Raw genomic sequence first — 23563 nt, 5'->3', positions numbered from 1 at the left:
TTCAAGGTAAGCCAGAGCTGAGAGCTCACTCCTTGGCTCTGTCTCTGTAGCCAGCTTCCCTGTTCTAATACCTGCAAGCTCTGCGACACTCAGACACCTCTGATCCTTCTGTGAACACGCTGGACCTGGGGCTATGCTGACCCCATGTGGACTTCACCCTGGTTTAGCCTCTGGAGCGATGTTGTTCAGTAGAACAGACTTTTAAAAGTCCTGATTTTGTGCTCCATTGCTCTGCCCCTCGCCGGGAGCTGGCCCCTCACCCTGCGGTCTATCTTCCCGTCACTTTGGATTCGCTTCTCCACAAGTCTTACCTTTCAGAAAGGGATCAATTTTCTGTTTCTAGAATTGCTGTTCTTCTCTTCGATCTCCCATTGGATTTGTAGGTGTTTGCAATGTTTAGATAAGCTATCTAGCTGATATCCTGCTACCTGATGTAGTCTGCCTGCTACTTCTCTGCCATCTTGACTCCTCCTCCCTCTTCTTCGATTTCTTTCATGAGTGTTCTGTAGTTCCTCAAGTATAGATGCTTTACCTCTTTGGTTAGGTTTATTCCCAGGTATCTTGGTGCTCTAGTAAATGGAATCGATTCTCTAATTTCCCTTTCTGTGTTTTCATTGTTAGTGTATAAGAAAGCCACTGATTTCTGAATATTGACTTTGTATCTTGCCACGTTACTGAATTGCTGTATGAGTTCTAGTAGTTTGGGGGTGGAGTCTTTTGGGTTTTCCATATAAAGTACCATGTCATCTGCGAAGAGAGAGAGTCTGACTTATTCTTTGCCAATTTGAATACCTTTTATTTCTCTTTGTTGTCTAATTGCTATTGCTAGGACTTCTAATATTATGTTGAAGAGAGTGACAAGAGTTGACATCCTTGTCGTGTTCCTGATCTCAAAGGGAAGGCTGTCAGCTTTTCCCCATTGAGGATGATATTCGCTGTGGGTTTTTCATAGATAGATTTTGAGAAGTTGAGGAATGTTCCCTCTATCCCTAGACTTTGAAGCATTTTAAACGGGAATGGATGCTGTATCTTATCAAATCCTTTTTCTGCCTCAATTGAGAGAACCATGTCAAAAAATGAGCAGAAGATATGAACAGACACTTCTCCAAAGAAGACATACAAATGGCTAACAGACACATGAAAAAATGTTCATCATCATTAGCCATCAGGGAGATTCAAATCAAAACCACCAGTTAGAATGGCCAAAATTAATAAGACAGTAAAGAACAAGTGTTGGAGAGGATGTGGAGAAAAGGAAACCCTCTTACACTGTTGGTGGGAATCCAAGTTGGTGCAGCCACTTTGGAGAACAGTGTGGAGATTCCTTAAAAAGTAAAAAAAAAAGCTACCCTATGACCTTGCAATTGTACTACTGGGTATTTACGACAAAGATACAGATATAGTGAAAAGAAGGGCCATCTGTACCCCAGTGTTCATAGCAGCAATGGCCACAGTGGCCAAACTATGGAAAGCACCAAGATGTCCTTCAACAGAGGAATAGATAAAGAAAATATGGTCCATATATACCATGGAGTATTATGCCTCTAACAGAAAGGATGAATACCCAGCTTTTGTATCAACATGGAAGGGACTGGAAGAGATTATGCGGAGTGAAATAAGTCAAAAAGAGAGTCAATTATCATGTGGATTCACTTAATTGTGGAGCATAGGGAATAACATGGAGGACACTGGGAGATGGAGAGAAGTGAGTTGGGGGGAAATCAGAGGGGGAGACAAAACACGAGAGACTCTGGACTCTAATAAACAAACTGAAGATTTTGGGGGGTGGTATGGGGTGTCATGAGCCTGGTGAAAGGTATTATGGAGGGCATATATTGCATGGAGCACTGGGTGTTGTGCATAAACAACGAATTTTGGAACACCAAAAAAATTAAATTTAATTATTTTTTTCAAAGGTAAATGCCTTCTGTTGCTCATTTATATAATGAGGTGCCAGGAATGACCACTACTTACCATGTGCCAAATGTGGGAACAAGTAAATTAATTTCTGAAGTGTTGGCTGGAAAATAATTGTCAAATACTTCCCTATATAATTATATTACTATATTTGTCAACAAAGCAGTTGGCATTTGGGCAATATTTGATGAACTTATCAACCTCACCGAGGTTCTAGGATCCTTACTCCAGGACCCTTTCATCCTGAATAGGATCTAGAAGCCTATTTTTACAGACCCTGATAGAATCATCAATAGACACATGAAAAAATACTCTACATCCCTTGTCATCAGGGAACTACAAATCAAAACCACAATGAGATACCACTTTATACCAGTTAGAATGGCTAAAATTAACAAGACAGGAAAAAACAGATGTTGGGAAGGATGTGGGAAAAGGGGAACACTCTTACACCATTGGTGGGAATGCAAGCTGGTACAGCCACTCTGAAAAACAGTATGGATGTTCCTCAATAACTTAAAAATAGGGACACTTGGGTGGTTCATGTGGTTAAGTGTCTGCCTTCAGCATAGATCATGATCCCAGGTTTCTGGGATTCCCACATCAGGCTCCTTGCTCAGCAGGGAGGCTGCTTCTCCCTCTGCCTGCTATGCCTGTTCTGTCTGCAGCTCTCCCTGCTTCTGCTCTCTTTCTAAGAAATAAATAAACTAAATCTTAAAAAAAAAGAAGTTAAAAATAGAGCTACACTATGACCCAACATTTGCACTATTGGGTATTTATCTCAACGACACAGATGTAGTGAAAAAAAAATGACACTTGCGCCCTAGGGTTCATAGCAGCAATGTCCACAATAGCCAAACTGTGGAAGGAGACAAGATACCCTTCAACGGATGAATGGATAATAAGATGTGGTTCATCTATACAATGGATTATTCTCAGCCATCAGAAAGGATGAAGACCTAGCATTTACACTGATGTGGATGGAACTGGAGGGTATTTTGCTAAGTGAAAAAAGTCAGGGAAAGACAATTATCATATGGTTTCATTCATCTGTGGACTATAAAAAATAATGCAGAGGATCATAGGGGAAGGGAGGGAAAAGTGAATGGCAAGAAATCAGAGCAAGAGAAACCAAGAGGGCCTCATGACTCTGGGAAACTACCTGGTGTTTGCTGAGGGGTGGTTGGTGGGGGGATGTGGTAACTTGGTGGTGGGCATTAAGGAGGGCACATGATGTAATGAGCACTGGGGGTTACATGCAAATGCTGAATTATTGAACACTACATCTGAAACTGATGATGGCTACTTGGATTTAAATTAAGAAAAATAGAGATTGAAAAGAAACTCCTCATCAGCAAGAAAGGGAGTTTGAAACATCAGAAGAAACTGTGTTGGGATGTTGGCATTTTAAGTGGGAAATGGGATTAACTTTGATTTTGGAGGACATAAACTTAGTGTACAAATAAGATAGAAACAGGCAGGCAAGGGAGGAGTCAAAATGGTGGAGAAGTAGCAAGCTGAGTTAATATCAGGCAGCAGGAGATCAGCTAGATAGCTGATCAAATGATTCCAAACACCTACAAATCCAACAGGTGATCAAAGAGAAGATGAGCAGCAATTCTAGAAACAGAAAATTGACCACTTTCTGAAAGGTAGGATCAGCAGAGAAGTGAATCCAAAGTGATGGGAGGAGAGCCATGGGGGGAGGGGCCGGCTCCCTGAAAGTGGAAGACCAATGGAGCACAAAATCAGGACTTTTAAGAGTCTGCTCCACTGAGGGACATAGCTCCAGAGGCTAAGCCAGGGTGAAGCCCATACTGGGACAGCGTGGTCTCAGGTCCCGCGGGGTCACAGAAGGATCGGGAGTGTTGGAGTGTCACAGAGCTCACAGGTATTAGAACAGGGAAGCCGGCTACAGAGGTGGAGCTGAGAAGTGAGCTCTCAATTCGGGGTTACCTTAAATTGTGATCCGTGGCACAGGCCACTGCTCGACGAGCATGGACTCCACAAGATCCGGGGAGGCCCCCTGGAAGAGTGTAGGGATCTTTGGGGTTTGGAGACTCCAGGCAGAGCTGTGTGCCAGAGACAGAGATGCTTGGTAATAGGCTGGGTGAGCTTGGAGCACGGCCAGAGGCCAGGGAGATGGGAGTGATTGAGCACTTTTCTCTGAGGGCGCTCTGAGGAGTGGGGCCATGAGCTCTCAGCTCCTCCAGGCCAGAGATTGGGAGGCCACCATTTTCATTCCCATCCTCCGGAGCACTACAGAAGGTGTTCAGGGAACAAAAGTTCCTGAAAGTGAACTGAGCTTATTACTTAGCTCAGACCTTGGTAAGGGTGGTACAATTCTTCCTCAAGCAAAGACACCTGAGAATCACTACAACAGGCCCCTCACCCAGAAGATCAACAAGAAATCCAGCCTAGACCAACTTCAATTACCAAGGAGAACAGCGGAATTCCAGAGGAGAAAGCAAATCATGGAATTCATGGCTTTCTCCCCATGATCCTTTAGTCTTGCAAAGAGAATTTATTTTATTTTATTTTTTCCTTCTGCTATTTTTTTAACTTTTACTCTTTCCTCTTTTAACTTTTTAACGTAGTTTATCTTAACAATACCTTTCATTAAAAAAATCGTTTTTTGGGGGGAGGAGTCAAGATGGCGGAGAAGTAGCAGTCTGAGACTACATCAGGTAGCAGGAGATCAGCTCGATAGCTTATCTAAACATTGCAAACACCTACAAATCCAACGGGAGAGTGAAGAGAAGAAGAACAGCAACTCTAGAAACAGAAAATCAACCACTTTCTGAAAGGTAGGACTGGCGGAGAAGTGAATCTAAAACGACGGGAAGATAGACCGCGGGGGGAGGGGCCGGCTCCCGGCAAGCGGCGGAGGAACGGAGCACAAAATCAGGACTTTTACAAGTCTTTTCCACTGAGGGACATTGCTCCAGGGGCTAAACCGGGGTGAAGCCCACACGGGGCAAGCGTGGCCCCAGGCCCCACAGGGTCATAGAAGGATCGGGGGTGTCGGAGTGTCGGAGAGCTCGCAGGTATTAGAACGGAGAAGCCGGCTGCAGAGACAGAGCCGAGGACTAAACTCTCAGCTCGGGGTTACCTTGAACTGGTCGCGGGCTGGGTGAGCTCGGAGCGCGGCTAGAGGCTGGGGATACGGGAGTGATTGGGTGCTGTCCTCTGGGGGCGCACTGAGGAGTGGGGCCCCAGGCTCTCGGCTCCTCCGGGCTGGAGACTGGGAGGCCGCCATTTTCATTCCCGTCCTCCGGAACTCTACGGAAAGCGTTCAGGGAACAGAAGCTCCCAAAAGTGAACCCGAGCTGATTACTTAGTCCGGCCGCCGGTAAGGGCGGTGCAATCCCGCCTCAGGCAAAGACACTTGAGAGTCACTACAACAGGCCCCTCCCCCAGAAGATCAACAAAATATCCAGCCAGGACGAAGTTCATCTATCAAGGAGAAAGCAGATTCAATTCCTAAGACAGCAGAGCAATTCCAGAGGAGGAGAAAGCAAAGCACGGAACTCATGGCTTTCTCCCCATGATTCTTTAGTCTTGCGGCTACTTCAATTTTTTTTTCTTTTTTCAATTTTTTTTCTTTTTTCTTCTTCTGCTAAATTTTTTTTTAAACTTTTACCCTTTTATTTTTTAACATTTCTTGACTAGTTCATCTAAATATATATATTTTTTCTTTCTTTTTTATATTTTTTATTTGTTTTATTTTTTAAATTTTTTTCTTTCTTTTTTTTTTTCTTTTTTTTTCAGAAGCTGTTTTTATCCCCTTTCTCCCCCCCACAATTTGGGGTCTCTTCTGATTTGGTTACAGCGCATTTTTCCGGGGTCTTTGCCACCCTTTTAGTAGTTTATTTGCTCCTTCATATTCTCTTATCTGGACAAAATGACAAGGTGGAAAAAATCACCACAAACAAAAGAACAAGAGACAGTACCGAAGGCTAGGGACCTAATCAACACAGACATTGGTAATATGTCAGATCAAGAGTTCAGAATGACGATTCTGAACATTCTAGCCGGGCTCAGAAAAAGGCATGGAAGATATTAGAGAAACCCTCTCTGGAGATATTAAAGCCCTTTCTGGAGAAATTAAAGAACTAAAATCTAACCAAGTTGAAATCAAAAAAGCTATTAATGAGGTGCAATCAAAAATGGAGGCTCTCACGGCTAGGATAAATGAGGCAGAAGAAAGAATTAGTGATATAGAAGACCAAATGACAGAGAATAAGGAAGCCGAGCAAAAGAGGGACAAACAGCTACTGGACCATGAGGGGAGAATTCGAGACATAAGTGACACCATAAGACGAAACAACATTAGAATAATTGGGATTCCAGAAGAAGAAGAAACAGAGAGGGGAGCAGAAGGTCTACTGGAGAGAATCATTGGAGAGAATTTCCCTAATATGGCAAAGGGAACAAGCATCAAAATCCAGGAGATGCAGAGAACCCCCCTCAAAGTCAACAAGAATAGGTCCACACCCCGTCACCTAATAGCAAAATTGACAAGTCTTAGTGACAAAGAGAAAATCCTGAAAGCAGCCCGAGAAAAGAAGTCTGTAACATACAATGGTAAAAATATTAGATTGGCGGCAGACTTATCCACAGAGACCTGGCAGGCCAGAAAGAGCTGGCATGATATATTCAGAGCACTCAACGAGAAAAACATGCAGCCAAGAATACTCTATCCAGCTAGGCTATCATTGAAAATAGAAGGAGAGATCAAAAGCTTCCAGGACAAACAAAAACTGAAAGAATTTGCAAACACCAAACCAGCTCTACAGGAAATCTTGAAAGGGGTCCTCTAAGCAAAGAGAGAGCCTAAAAGTAGTAGATCAGAAAGGTACAGAGACAATATACAGTAACAGTCACCTTACAGGCTAATAATGGCACTAAATTCATATCTCTCAATAGTTACCCTGAATGTTAATGGGCTAAATGCCCCAATCAAAAGACACAGGGTATCAGAATGGATAAAAAAACAAAACCCATCAGTATGTTGCCTACAAGAAACTCATTTTAGACGCGAAGACACCTCCAGATTTAAAGTGAGGGGGTGGAAAACAATTTACCATGATAATGGGCATCAGAAGAAAGCTGGGGTGACAATCCTTCTATCAGATCAATTAGATTTGAAGCCAAAGACTATAATAAGAGATGAGGAAGGACACTATATCCTACTCAAAGGGTCTGTCCAACAAGAAGATCTAACAATTTTAAATATCTATGCCCCTAACGTGGGAGCAGCCAACTATATCAACCAATTAATAACAAAATCAAAGAAACACATCAATAATAATACAATAATAGTAGGGGACTTTAACACTCCCCTCACTGAAATGGACAGATCATCCAAGCAAAAGATCAACAAGGAAATAAAGGCCTTAAATGACACACTGGACCAGATGGACATCACAGATATATTCAGAACATTTCATCCCAAAGCAACAGAATACACATTCTTCTCTAGTGCACATGGAACCTTCTCCAGAATAGATCACATCCTGGGTCACAAATCAGGTCTCAACCGGTATCAAAAGATTAGGATCATTCCCTGCATATTTTCAGACCACAATGCTCTGAAGCTAGAACTCAATCACAAGAGGAAAGCTGGAAAGAACCCAAATACATGGAGACTAAACAGCATCCTTCTAAAGAATGAATGGGTTAACCAGGAAATTAAAGAAGAATTGAAAAAATTCATGGAAACAAATGATAATGAAAACACAACAGTTCAAAATCTGTGGGACACAGCAAAGGCAGTCCTGAGAGGAAAATATATAGCAGTACAAGCCTTTCTCAAGAAACAAGAAAGGTCTCAAGTACACAACCTAACCCTACACATAAAGGAGCTGGAGAAAGAACAAGAAAGAAACCCTAAACCCAGCAGGAGAAGAGAAATCATAAAGATCAGAGCAGAAATCAATGAAATAGAAACCAAAAAAAAAACAATAGAAAAAAACAATGAAACTAGGAGCTGGTTCTTTGAAAGAATCAATAAGATTGATAAACCCCTGGCCAGACTCATCAAAAAGAAAAGAGAAAGGACCCAAATCAATAAAATCATGAATGAAAGAGGAGAGATCACAACTAACACCAAAGAAATACAGACAATTATAAGAACATACTATGAGCAACTCTATGCCAACAAATTGGACAATCTGGAAGAAATGGATGCATTCCTAGAGACATATAAACTACCACAACTGAACCAGGAAGAAATAGAAAACCTGGACAGGCCCATAACCAGTAAGGAGATTGAAACAGTCATCAAAAATCTCCAAACAAACAAAAGCCCAGGGCCAGACGGCTTCCCAGGGGAATTCTACCAAACATTTAAAGAAGAACTAATTCCTATTCTCTTGAAACTATTCCAAAAAATAGAAATGGAAGGAAAACTTCCAAACTCATTTTATGAGGCCAGCATCACCTTGATCCCAAAACTAGACAAGGATCCCACCAAAAAAGAGAACTACAGACCAATATCCTTGATGAACACAGACGCAAAAATTCTCGCCAAAATACTAGCCAGTAGGATTCAACAGCACATAAAAAGGATTATTCACCACGATCAAGTGGGATTTATTCCAGGGCTGCAGGGTTGGTTCAACATCCGCAAATCAATCAATGTGATAGAACACATTAATAAAAGAAAGAACAAGAACCATATGATACTCTCAATAGATGCTGAAAAAGCATTTGACAAAGTACAGCATCCCTTCCTGATCAAAACTCTTCAAAGTGTGGGGATAGAGGGCACATACCTCAATATTATCAAAGCCATCTATGAAAAACCCACCGCAAATATCATTCTCAATGGAGAAAAACTGAAAGCTTTTCCGTTAAGGTCAGGAACACGGCAGGGATGTCCATTATCACCACTGCTATTCAACATAGTACTAGAAGTCCTAGCCTCAGCAATCAGACAACAAAAAGAAATTAAAGGCATCCAAATTGGTAAAGAAGAAGTCAAACTATCACTCTTCGCAGATGATATGATACTATATGTGGAAAACCCAAAAGACTCCACTCCAAAACTGCTAGAACTTGTACAGGAATTCAGTAAAGTGTCAGGATATAAAATCAATGCACAGAAATCAGTTGCATTTCTGTACACCAACAACAAGACTGAAGAAAGAGAAATTAAGGAGTCAATCCCATTTACAATTGTACCCAAAACTATAAGATACCTAGGAATAAACCTAACCAAAGAGGCTAAGAATCTATACACAGAAAATTATAAAGTACTCATGAAAGAAATTGAGGAAGACACAAAAAAATGGAAAAATGTTCCATGCTCCTGGATTGGAAGAATAAATATTGTGAAAAATTCTATGCTACCTAAAGCAATCTACACATTTAATGCAATCCCTATCAAAATACCATCCATTTTTTTCAAAGAAATGGAACAAATAATCCTCAAATTTATATGGAACCAGAAAAGACCTCGAATAGCCAAAGGAATATTGAAGAACAAAGCCAAAGTTGGTGGCATCACAATTCCGGACTTCAAGCTCTATTACAAAGCTGTCATCATCAAGACAGCATGGTACTGGCACAAAAACAGACACATAGATCAGTGGAACAGAATAGAGAGCCCACAAATCGACCCTCAACTCTATGGCCAACTAATCTTCGACAAAGCAGGAAAGAATGTCCAATGGAAAAAAGACAGCCTCTTCAATAAATGGTGCTGGGAAAATTGGACAGCCACATGCAGAAAAATGAAATTGGACCACTTCCTTACACCACACATGAAAATAGACTCCAAATGGATGAAGGACCTCAATGTGAGAAAGGAATCCATCCAAATCCTTGAGGAGAATACAGGCAGCAACCTCTTCGACCTCAGCCGTAGCAACATCTTCCTAGGAACAACGGCAAAGGCAAGGGAAGCAAGGGCAAAAATGAACTATTGGTATTTCATCAAGATCAAAAGCTTTTGCACAGCAAAGGAAACAGTTAACAAAACCAAAAGACAACTGACAGAATGGGAGAACATATTTGCAAACGACATATCAGATAAAGGGCTAGTATCCAAAATCTATAAGGAACTTAGCAAACTCAACACCCAAAGAACAAACAATCCAATCAAGAAATGGGCAGAGGACATGAACAGACATTTCTGCAAAGAAGACATCCAGATGGCCAACAGACACATGAAAAAGTGCTCCACGTCACTCGGCATCAGGGAAATACAAATCAAAACCACAATGAGATATCACCTCACACCAGTCAGAATGGCTAAAATTAACAAGTCAGGAAATGACAGATGCTGGCGAGGATGTGGAGAAAGGGGAACCCTCCTCCACTGTTGGTGGGAATGCAAGCTGGTGCAACCACGCTGGAAAACAGCATGGAGGTTCCTCAAAATGTTGAAAATAGAACTACCCTATGACCCAGCAATTGCACTACTGGGTATTTACCCTAAAGAAACAAACATAGTGATCCGAAGGGGCACGTGTACCCGAATGATTATAGCAGCAATGTCTACAATAGCCAGACTATGGAAAGAACCTAGATGTCCATCAACAGATGAATGGATCAAGAAGATGTGGTATATATACACAATGGAATACTATGCAGCCATCAAAAGAAATGAAATCATGCCATTTGCGACAACGTGGATGGAACTAGAGCGTATCATGCTTAGTGAAATAAGTCAATCGGAGAAAGACAACTATCATATGATCTCCCTGATATGAGGACATGGAGAAGCAACATGGGGGGATAGGGGGATAGGAGAAGAGTAAATGAAACAAGATGGGATTGGGAGGGAGACAAACCATAAATGACTCTTAATCTCACAAAACAAACTGGGGGTTGCTGGGGGGAGGTGGGGCTGGGAGAGGGGGAGGGGGCTATGGACATTGGGGAGGGGAGGCCAACCATAAGAGACTATGGACTCTGAAAAACAACCTGAGGGTTTTGAAGGGTCAGGGGTGGGAGGTTGGGGGAACAGGTGGTGGGTAATAGGGAGGGCACGTTTTGCATGGAGCACTGGGTGTTGTGCAAAAAGAATGAATACTGTTACACTGAAAAAATAAATAAAATGAGAAAAAAAATAAATAAAATGGGAAAAAAATCGTTTTTGAACCTTCATTATTATAATCATATTTTATCCTTCATTGTATCTAACTTTATTTTTTGTATACGCATAGGGTTTTTTCTTCCAAAATAATTTGGGATACAACTTCTTCTAATAGATCAAAATATACCCTAAATCTAGCAGAGGGCTTTGTTTTAGTCTGCCCTGAGCTACATCTCCCAACCAACTTATCTTATCAGCTCTTTTTAGAAATTAAAAAAAAAATCATCTTTATACTCCTATTCCATCCCTTCATCATGTGTACCCTTATTTACGTTTTCCATTTTTTTCTTTAAATTTTAGGAAGTAGTTTCTTCAAAGAGACCAAAATACTCCCAATTTTAAGTGGGCGACCCTGTTCTATTCACCAGTCTATGTATATATTTTCTTTTTTATATTTTTTCTTTGTTTTTTTTTCTGAATTTCTTCTTACCCATTTTCTTCCCCCCATGATTTGGGGTCCTTAAAGCATATTTTCCTGGGGTCTTTGCCACTCTCTTAGAATTTTATTTGCTCTTTCATATATTCTTAAAAAAAAAAGGATTTTATTTATTTATTTGACAGACAGAGATTACAAGTAGACAGAGAGGCAGGCAGAGAAAGAGTGGGGGGGGGTGGTGGCGAAGCAGGCTCCCTGCTGAGCAGAAAGCCTGATGTGGGGCTCAATCCCAAGACCCTGGGATCACGACCTGAGCTGAAGGCAGAGGCTTTAACCCGCCGAGCCACCCAGGCACCCCTCCTTCATATATTCTTACCTGGATCAAATGACAAGGTGGAAAAACTCACCACAGAAAAAGAACAAGATGCAGTACCAAAGGCTAGGGACCTAATCTATACAGACATTCGTAATATGTCAGATCTAGAGTTCATAATGACAATTCTCAAGGTGCTAGTTGGGCTCAAAAAAGGCATGTAAGACATCAGAGAAACCCTCTCTGAAGAAATCAAAGCCCTTTCTGGAGAAATAAAAGAATGAAAATCTAACCAAGTTGAAATTGAAAAAGCTATTAATGAGGTGCAATAAAAAATGGAGGCTCCTACTTCTAGGATCAATGAGGCAGAAGAGAGAATTAGTGATATAGAAGACCAAATGATGGAGAATAAAGAAACTGAGAAAAAGAGGGACAAACAGTTACTGGACCACAAGGGGAGAATTCGAGAGGTAAGTGATACCATAAGACGAAACAACATTAGAATAATTGGGATTCCAGAAGAAGAAGAAAGAAAGAGGGGAGCAGAAGGTATAGTGGAGAGAATTATTGTAGAGAATTTCCCTAATATGGCAAAGGGAACAAGCATCAAAATCCAGGAGGTGCAGAGAACCCCCCCTCAAAATCAATAAGAATAGGTCCACACCCCATCATCCAATAGTAAATTTACAAGTCTTAGCAACAGAGAGAAAATCCTGAAAGCACTTTGGGACAAGAAGTCTTTAACATACAATGGTAAAAATATTAGATTGGCAGCTGACTTATCCACAGAGACCTGGCAGGCCAGAAAGAACTGGCATGATATTTTCAGAGCACTAAACAAGAAAAACATGCAGCCAAGAATACTATATCCAACTAGGCTGTCATTGAAAATAGGAGGAGAGATAAAAAAGCTCTCAGGACAAACTAAAACTTAAAGAATTTGTAAACACTAAACCAGCTCTACAGGAAAAGTTGAAAGAGGTCCTCTAAGCAAAGAGAGAGCCTAAAAGTGTAGACCAGAAAGGAACAGAGACAATATACACTAATAGTCACCTTACAGGCAATACAATGGCACTAAATTCATATCTCTCAATAGTTACCCTGAATGTAAATGGGCTAAATGCCCCAATCAAAAGACACAGGGCATCATAATGGATAATAAACAAAACCCATCAATATGCTGTCTACAGGAATCTCATTTTAGACCCAAAGACACCTCCAGATTTAAAGTGAGGGGGTGGAAAACAATTTACCATGCTAATGGACATTTAAAGAAAGCTGGGGTGGCAATCCTTATATCAGATCAATTAGATTTTAAGCCAAAGACAATAATAAGAGATGAGTAAGGACACTATATCATACTCGAAGGGTCTGTCCAACAAGGAGATCTAACAATTTTAAGTATCCATGCCCCAACAAGGGAGCAGCCAACTATATAAACCAATTAGTAAACAAAATCAAAGAAACACATCGACAATAATACAATAACAGTAAGGGACTTTAATACTACCTCTACTGAAATGGACAGAGCATCCAAGCAAAAGATCAAGAAGGAAATAAAGGCCTTAAATGACACACTGGACCAGATGGACATCACAGATATATTCAGAACATTCCATCCCAAAGCAACAGGATACACATTCTTCTCTAATGCGCAGGAACATTCTCCAGAATAGATCACATCTTGGGTCATAAACCAGGTCTCAACCAGGATCAAAAGATTGGGATCATTCCTTGCATATTTCAGACCACAATGCTCTGAAGCTAGAACTCAATCACAAGAGGAAATTTGGAAGGAACCCAAATACATAGAGACAAAAGGGCATTCTTCTAAAGAATGAATGGGTCAATCAGGAAATTAAAAAATATTTAAAAAAAAAATTCATGGAAACAAATGGTAATGAAAACAAAATGGTTCAAAATCTGTGGGACACAAAAAAGGCAGACCTGAGAGTAAAATACATAGCAACACAAGCCTTTCTCAAGATGCAAGAAAGGTTGAACATTCTCAAATACACAACCTAACCCTACACAAAAAGTAGCTGGAGAAAAAACAACAAAGAAAACCTAAACCCAGCAGGAGAAGATAAATAATAAAGATCAGAGCAGAAATCAATGAAATAGAAACAAACACAAACAAACAAAAAGCAATAGAACACATCAAGGAAATTAGGAGCTGGTTCTTAGAAAGAATTAACTAGATTGATAAGCCCCTAGCCAGCCTTATCAAAAAGCAAAGAGAAAGGACCCAAATTAATAAAATCATGAATGAAAGAGGAGAGATTACAACCAACACCAAAGAAATGCAAACAATTATAAGAACATATTATGAACAACTATATGCCAGCAAATTTGACAATCTGGAAGAAATGGATGCATTCCTAGAGACATATAAACCACCACAACTGAACCAGGAAGAAATAGAAAACCTGAATAGACCCATAACAAGTAAGCAAATTGAAGCAGTCATCAAAAATCTCCCAACAAGGGTGCCTGGGTGGCTCAGTGGGTTAAACCTCTGCCTTCAGCTCAGGTCATTATCTCAGAGTCCTGGGATTGAGCCCCTCATCGGGCTCCCTGCTGCTTCTTCCTTTCCTCTCTCTTTCTGCCTGCCTCTCTGCCTACTTGTGATCTCCCTCTCTGTCAAATAAATAAAATTAAAAAAAAAATCTCCAAACAAACCAAAGCCCAGGGCCAGATGGCTTCCCAGGGGAATTCTACCAAGCACTTAAAGAAGAATTAATACCTATTCTCCTGAAACTGTTCCAAAAAATAGAAATGGAAGGAAAACTTCCAAACTCATTTTATGAGGCCAGCATCACCTTGATCCCAAAACCAGACAAGGATCCCATCAAAAAAGAGAACTGCAGACCAATATCCTTGATGAACACAGATGCGAAAATTCTCACCAAAAACTAGCCAATAGGATTCAACAGTACATTAAAAGGATTATTCACCACGACCAAGTGGGATTTATTCCAGGGCTGCAAGGTTGGTTCAACATCCACAAATCAATCAATGTGGTACACTACATTAATAAAAGAAAGAACAAGAACCATATGATACTCTCAATAGATGCTGAAAAAGCATTTGACAAAGTACAGCATCCCTTCCTGATCAAAACTCTTCAAAGTGTGGGGATAGAGGATACATACCTCAATATCATAAAAACCATCTATGAAAACCCCACCATGAATATCATTCTTAATGGAGAAAAACTGAGAGGTTTCCGCTAAGGTCAGGAAAAGGACAGAATGTCCATTATCTCCACTGCTTTTCAACATAGTACTAGAAGTCCTAGCCTTAGCAATCAGACAACAAAAAGAAATTAAAGGCATCCAAATTGGCAAAGAAGAAGTCAAACTATCACTCTTTGCAGATGATATGATACTATATGTGGAAAACCCAAAGACTCCACTCCAAATCTGCTAGAACTTGTACAGGAATTCTGTAAAGTGTCAGGATAGAAAATCAATGCACAGAAATCAGTTTCATTTCTCTACACCAACAACAAGACAGAAGAAAGAGAAATTAAGGAGGCAATCCCATTTACAATTGCACCCCACACCATAAGATACTTAGGAATAAACCTAACCAAAGAGGCAGAGAATCTATCCTCAGAAAGCTATAAAGTACTCATGAAAGAAATTGAGGAAGACACGAAGAAATGGAAAATGTTCCATGCTCCTGGATTGGAAGAACAAATATTGTGAAACTGTCTATGCTACCTAAAGCAATCTACACATTCAAGGCAATCCCTATCAAATCCCATCCACTTCTTTCAAAGAAATGGAACAAATAATCCTAAGATTTATACGGAACCAGAAAAGACCTCGAATAACCAGAGGAATGTTGAAAACAAAAACCAAAGTATTGGCATTACCATTATAAACTTTAAGCTCTATTTCAAAGCTGTCATCATTAAGACAGTATGGTACCAGAACAAAAACAGACACGTAGATCAATGGAATCGAATGGAGAGCCTAGGAATAGACCCTCAACTCTATGGTCAACTAATCTTCGACAAAGCAGGAAAGAACTTCCAATGGAAAAAAAAGACCATCTCTTCAACAACTGCTGTTGGGGGAATTGGACAGCCAAATGCAGAAAAATGAAACCGGACCATTTTCTTAAACCACACATGAAAATAGACTTAAAATGGATGTAGGAAAAAGTGTTAGAAAGAAATCCATCAAAATCCTTGAGGAGAATACAGGCAGCAACTTCTTTGACCTCAGCCACAGCAACATCTTCCTAGGAACATCACCAAAGGCAAGGGAAGCAAGGGCAAAAATGAACTATTGGGACTTCATCAAGATCAAACCTTTTGCACAGCAAAGGAAACAGTTAAAAAACCAAAAGACAACTGACAAAATGGGAGAAGATATTTGCAAACGACATATCAGACAATGGGCTAGTATCCAAAATCTATAAAGACCTTAGCAAACTCAACACCCAAAGAACAAATAATCCAATCAAGAAATGGGCAGAAGACATGAACAGTCATTTCTGCAAAGAAGACATCCAGATGGGTAACAGACACATGAAAAAGTGCTACACATCACTCGGCATCAGGGAAATACAAATCAAAACCACAATGAGATACCACTTCGCACCAGTCAGAATGGCTAAAATTAACAAGTCGGGAAATGACAGATGTTGGCGAGGATGCAGAGAAAGGGGAAACCTCCTGCACTGTTGGTGGGAATGCAAGCTGGTGCAACCACTCTGGAAAACAGCATGGAGATTCCTCAAAAAGTTGTAGATAGAGCTACCCTACACCCCAGCAATTGCACTACTGGGTATTTACCCTAAAGATACAAATATAGTGTTCCAAAGGGGCATGTGCATCTGAATGTTTATACCAGCAATGTCCACAATAGCCAAACTATGGAACTATGGAAATAACCTAGATGACCATAAACAGATGAATGGAATATATATATATATATATGTTTATATATTTATAGATATAATTTATTTATAAATATATATATATTTATATATATATTTATATATATATTTATATGTATATATATGTATATAAACACACATACACACACACAATGGAATACTATGCAGCCATCAAAAGAAATGAAATCTTGCCATTTGCAACGACATGGATATGACTAGAGGATATTGTGCTTAGTGAAATAAGTCAGTCAGAGAAAGACAACTATCATATGATCTCCCTGATATGAGGAAGTGGAGAGACAACGTAGAGGGGTTGGGGGGTAGGAAAAGAATAAATGAAATAAGATGAGATTGGGAGGGAGGCAAACCATAAGAGACACTAAACCTCACACAACAAACTGAGGGTTGCCAGGGGGAGGAGGGGAGGGAGAGAGTGGTTGGGTTATGGACATTGGGGAAGGTACGTATTATGGTGAGTGCTATGAAGTGTGTAAACCTGGTGATTCACAGACCTGTACCCTGCGACTAATGATACATTATATATTAATTAAAAATTTAAAAAATTAAAAAATAACATACAAAAAAGAAAGAATCCCTCTTTATCATCTTAAAGGAGATGCAACCCTTGTCTAGTTTAAATATGCCAGTACTATATCTTTGAAACTAAGAGGTAAGTTCCAAATTATTGGGCCCATTTGTGTGTGTGTGTGTGTGTGTGTGTGTGTGTGTGTGTGTGTGTGTGATATCTGTATCTGTATCTAAGTCTAGATCTGCAGTAGTATCTATATCTCTACCTCTACCTGTATCTGTATCTATAACCATATAGATATAATTTTGAACACTGCTCTGGTAGTTTTTAAAGAATTTTTAAATGTTGCTGTAGTGACTAACCACTTATGATAACTTGGGAGAATTTTTTCTTTTGGCCAAATACGCATTATCTCTGGAGGGAAGTAGAACATTATAACCAGAACCAGGCTCTGGGAAATGTGACCCCATCTGTATTTCATAATCATTTTCAGCTAGATTCCGGTTGTAAGATTTTGTCTCTTCTCTCAGGAATATTACCATACTAATTCCTAGTTTAACAACAACAACAACAAAAAAGGAAGAACACCTGGAAAAGTTAAGCAGACTAGCTTATTTGCTTGGGTTTTGAAATATTCGAAAAACCTGAATTGACCATTGTCTTACTTGTTTGTAATCAAACACAAATGGTCGAGCCACGTTCTGCTGGCACAACTTCTAAAAAGCATAACAAACAAAAAGTAGTGAAGGGGAGCCGAGCATGCTACCCCAAAATACACTGCCTTGGCATCGTGCCTATTTTGAGCCAAAGGTACTTGAGAAATTGTAGATGCAGAAGGACTCTCTGACCTTCCCTTTCTACATAAAAGTGCTTGATCATAATATTTCCCATGAGAAAGGTGCCCTTCCTCTAAAGAAAGACAACATGGTATCACCCAAGACTGGGAGTCAACACTGCAATAGACCTGGACAAACAGAACTACTAAAATCACCCTTGATCTTCCATCTGTTTCTCTCATGCATTTGCTTTTCACTGTCCCACAATTTACTGCCCCAAGCTCAAACCCCTTTGTCCTGTCACAGCCCACAGTTTATTGTTCTTTGTGTATAAAGGTACAGAAGCTTTTAAGGCAGCAGCTTCTTCAGGTCTTCATTTTTCTTCTGAGGACTTTCAAATACACATCAAAAATAGTAAATAAGGGGCGTCTGGGTGGCTCAGTGGGTTAAGCCGCTGCCTTCAGCTCAGGTCATGATCTCGGGGTCCTGGGATGAGTCCCGCATCGGGCTCTCTGCTCAGCAGGGAGCCTGCTTCCCTCTCTCTCTCTCTCTGGCTGCCTCTCTATCTAATTGTGATCTCTCTCTGTCAAATAAATAAATAAAATCTTTTAAAAAATAGTAAATAAGTGTATATGCTTGTTATTGCTCTTAATGTGTGATATGTCAGTTGAAATCTGAGGTCCTGCCACAGAACTCAAGGATAGAAGGAAGTTTGTAGTTCCTTCCACTAGGAACACTTCCAGAACACTCACTTGGGAAACTGTTGCTTAAAGTGGCAGATGAGATTAGGTGCCTGATTTACTGGCTATTCAACAAATCATAACATGTAAGAAGAAACATCTCAGCATGATATACTTTCCAAAATATTGACATGATGCACATGAAAAGGGATTCAGAAATCCATCTTACATTTCTGAACAAAGGATTTGAATTCTTAACTAAGAGCAGGTTTTCAATAGACTTCAGTCAAAGAAGCCTGATACGATGAAACATGGATGGGTTTTGAAACAAGATAGATCTGGGATTGAATCTTGTCTCTGCCATGTATTTGCTGGTTGCCTTAGGACAAGTTATTTGATTGCCTTCATCTTATGTCTTCATTTATAATATTGGGGTAATGGTCCTACAAAGTGGAACTGTTCTGCATATTTAAGGGAGGTAGGTAAAATTTTAGGAATTTAATTTAATTTAAGGAAGGTAGGTAAAATTTTAGGAATTTAATTTAATTTAAGGAAGGTAGGTAAAATTTTAGGGCACAGCAGATACTCAGTAAGAATTAACTCTTTTTTCTCTTCAAATTAGTTGCCATGAGTAGTAACTTAATCCAGAAGCAGTGCTCAGAATATGGCCTAGTTTTATCCAATGAATTAAAAAAAAAACAAAAACCGAAACAAAACAAAAAAACACACATAGGCAGTATCTCAAAGTGGGGTTTTTTTTTCATTCCATTTTTATTTTTGAAAATTAGTTTTTTTTATTTATTTTCAGCGTAACAGTGTTCATTGTTTTTGCACCACACCCAGTGCTCCATGCAGTATGTGCCCTCCCTATTACCCAACACCTGGTTCCTCAACCTCCCACCTCCCCCCACAAAACCCTCTGGTTGTTTTTCAGAGTCCATAGTCTCTCATGCTTCATCTCACCTTCCAGTTTCCCTCAACTCCCTCTCCTCTCCATCTCCCCATGTCCTCCATGTTATTTGTTATGCTCCACAAATAAGTGAGACCATATGATACTTGACTGTCTCTGCTTGACTTATTTCGCTCAGCATAATTTCTTCCAGTCCTGTCCATGTTGCTACAAAAGTTGGGTATTCGTCCTTTCTGATGGAGGCATAATACTCCATTGTGTATATGTACCACATCTTCCTTATCCATTCATCCGTTGAAGGGCATCTTGGTTCTTTCCACAGTTTGGTGACCGTAGCCATTGCTGCAATAAACATTGGGGTACAAATGGCCCTTCTTTTCACTACATCTGTATCTTTGGGGTAAATACCCAGCAGTGCAATTGCAGGGTCATAGGGAAGCTCTATTTTTAATTTCTTCAGGAATCTCCACACTGTTCTCCAAAGTGGCTGCACTAACTTGCATTCCCACCAACAGTGTAAGAGGGTTCCCCTTTCTCCACATCCTCTCCAACACACATTGTTTCCGGTCTTGCTAATTTTGGCCATTCTAACTGGTGTCAGGTGGTATCTCAATGTTGTTTTAATTTGAATCTCCCTGATGGCTAGTGATGATGAACATTTTTTCATGTGTCTGATAGCCATTTGTATGTCTTCGTTGGAGAAGTGTCTATTCATATCTTCTACCCATTTTTTGATATGATTATCTGTTTTGTGTGTGTTGAGTTTGAGAAGATCTTTGTAGATCCTGGATATCAACCTTTTGTCTGTACTGTCATTTACAAATATCTTCTCCCATTCCGTGGGTTGCCTCTTTGTTTTGTTGACTGTTTCCTTTGCTGTGCAGAAGCTTTTGATCTTGATGAAGTCCCAAAAGTTCATTTTTGCTTTTGTTTCCTTGGCCTTTGGAGACTTATCTTGAAAGAAGTTGCAGTGGCTGATATCGAAGAGGTTACAGCCTATGTTCTCCTCTAGGATTCTGATAGATTCCTGTCTCACGTTGAGGTCTTTTATCCATTTCGAGTTTATCTTTGTGAACGGTGTAAGAGAATGGTCAAGTTTCATTCTTCTACATATCGCTGTCCAGTTTTTCCAGCACCATTTATTGAAGAGACTGTCTTTTTTCCATTGAATATTTTTTCCTGTTTTGTCGAAGATTATTTGACCATAGAGTTGAGGGTCCATATCTGGGCTCTCCACTCTGTTCCACTGGTCTATGTGTCTGTTTTTATGCCAGTACCACGCTGTCTTGGTGATCACAGCTTTGTAGTAAAGCTTGAAATCGGGTAACGTGCTGCCGCCAGTTTGGTTTTTGTTTTTCAACATTTCCTTAGCAATTCGGGGTCTCTTCTGACTCCATACAAATTTTAGGATTATTTGCTCCAGCTCTTTGAAAAATGTCGGTGGAATTTTGATCGGAATGGCATTAAAAGTATAGATTGCTCTAGGCAGTATAGACATTTTAACAATGTTTATTCTTCCAATCCAAGAGCATGGAACAGTCTTCCATCTTTTTGTGTCTTCTTCAATTTCTTTCATGAGTGTTCTGTAGTTCCTCGAGTATAGGTCCTTTACTTCTTTGGTTAGGTTTATGCCCAGGTATCTTATGGTTCTTGGTGCTATAGTAAATGGAATCGATTCTCTAATTTCCCTTTCTGTATTTTCATTGTTAGTGTATAAGAAAGCCACTGATTTCTGTACATTGACTTTGTATCCTGCCACCTTACTGAATTGCTGTATGAGTTCTAGTAGTTTGGGGGTGGAGTCTTTGGGGTTTTCCATATAAAGAATCATGTCATCTGTGAAGAGAGAGAGTTTGACTTCTTCCTTGCCAATTTGGATACCTTTTATTTCTCTTTGTTGTCTGATTGCCGTTGCTAGAACTTCTAATACTATGTTGAACAAGAGTGGTGAGAGTGGGCATCCTTGTCGTGTTCCTGATCTCAACGGGAAGGCTGCAAGCTTTTTCCCATTGAGGATGATATTTGCTGTGGGTCTTTCATAGATAGATTTTATGAAGTTCAGGAATGTTCCCTCTATCCCTATACTTTGAAGCGTTTTCATCAGGAACGGATGCTGGATTTTGTCAAATGCTTTTTCTGCATCAATTGAGAGGACCATGTGGTTCTTCTCTCTTCTCTTATTGATGTGTTCTATCACACTGACTGATTTGCGAATGTTGAACCAACCTTGCAACCCAGGGATGAATCCCACCTGGTCATGGTGGATAATCTTTTTAATGTGCTGCTGGATCCTGTTTGCTAGGATCTTGTGATGAAATGGATGCATTCCTGGAAAGCTACAAACTCCCAAAATTGAACCAGGAAGAAATTGACAAACTGAACAGACCGATATCTAGTAATGAGATTGAAGCAGTGATCAAAAACCTCCCAAAAAACAAGAGCCCAGGACCTGACGGATTCCCTGGGGAATTCTACCAAACTTTCAAAGAAGAAATAACACCAATTCTCCTGAAGCTGTTCCAAAAAATTGAAGCAGAAGGAAAACTTCCAGACTCTTTTTATGAAGCCAGCATTACCCTGATCCCCAAACCAGGCAAAGACCCTACCAAAAAGGAGAATTTCAGACCAATATCACTGATGAATATGGATGCAAAGATTCTTCTGCCCATTTTTTGATATGATTCTCTGTTTTGTGTGTGTTGAGTTGAGGAGATCTTTATAGATCCTGGATATCAACCTTTTGTCTGTACTGTCATTTGCAAATATCTTCTCCCATTCCGTGGGTTGCCTTTTTGTTTTGTTGACTGTTTCCTTTGCTGTGCAGAAACTTTTGATCTTGATGAAGTCCCAAAAGTTCATTTTCGCTTTAGTTTCCTTGGCCTTTGGAGACATATCTTGAAAGAAGTTGCTGTCGCTGATATCAAAGAGATTACTGCCTATGTAATCCTCTAGGATTCTGATGGATTCCTGTCTCACGTTGAGGTCTTTTATCCATTTCGAGTTTATCTTTGTGTACGGTGTAAGAGAATGGTCGAGTTTCATTCTTCCACATATCGCTGTCCAGTTTTCCCAGCATCATTTATTGAAGAGAATGTCTTTTTTCCATTGAATATTTTTTCCTGATTTGTCAAAGATTATTTGACCATAGTGTTGAGGGACCATATCTAGGCTCTTCACTCTTTTCCACTGGTCAATGTGTTTCTTTTTATGCCAGTACCACGCTGTCTTGGTGATCACAGTTTTGTAGTAAAGCTTGAAATCGGGTAACGTGATGCCGCCAGTTTGGTTTTTGTTTTTCAACATTTCCTTAGCAATTTGGGTCTCTTCTGATTCCATACAAATTTTAGGATTATTTGCTCCAGCTCTTTGAATAATATCGGTGGAATTTTGATCGGAATGGCATTAAAAGTATAGATTGCTCTAGGCAGTATAGACATTTTAACAATGTTTATTCTTCCAATCCAAGAGCATGGAACAGTCTTCCATCTTTTTGTGTCTTCTTCAATATCTTTCATGAGTGTTCTGTAGTTCCTCGAGTATAGGTCCTTTACCTCTTTGGTTAGATTTATTCCCAGGTATCTTATGGTTCTTGGTGCTATAGTAAATGGAATCGATTCTCTAATTTCCCTTTCTGTATTTTCATTGTTAGTGTATAAGAAAGCCACTGATTTCTGTACATTGACTTTGTAGCCTGCCACCTTACTGAATTGCTGTATGAGTTCTAGTAGTTTAGGGTGGAGTCCTTGGGGTTTTCCATATAAAGAATCATGTCATCTGTGAAGAGAGAGAGTTTGACTTCTTCATTCCCAATTTGGATACATTTTATTTCTCTTTGTTGTCTGATTGCCATTGCTAGTACTTCTAATACTATGTTGAACAAGAGTGGTGAGAGTGGGCATCCTTGTCGTGTTCCTGATCTCAACCGGAAGGCTGGAAGCTTTTTCCCATTGAAGATGATATTTGCTGTGGGTCTTTCATAGATAGATTTTATGAAGTTCAGGAATGTTCCCTCTATCCCTATACTTTGATCCTTTTTAATCAG

This window comes from Meles meles, chromosome 15, assembly GCF_922984935.1.
Source record: "Meles meles chromosome 15, mMelMel3.1 paternal haplotype, whole genome shotgun sequence".
Taxonomy (NCBI): domain Eukaryota; kingdom Metazoa; phylum Chordata; class Mammalia; order Carnivora; family Mustelidae; genus Meles; species Meles meles.
This window is presented reverse-complemented; position numbering follows the sequence as displayed.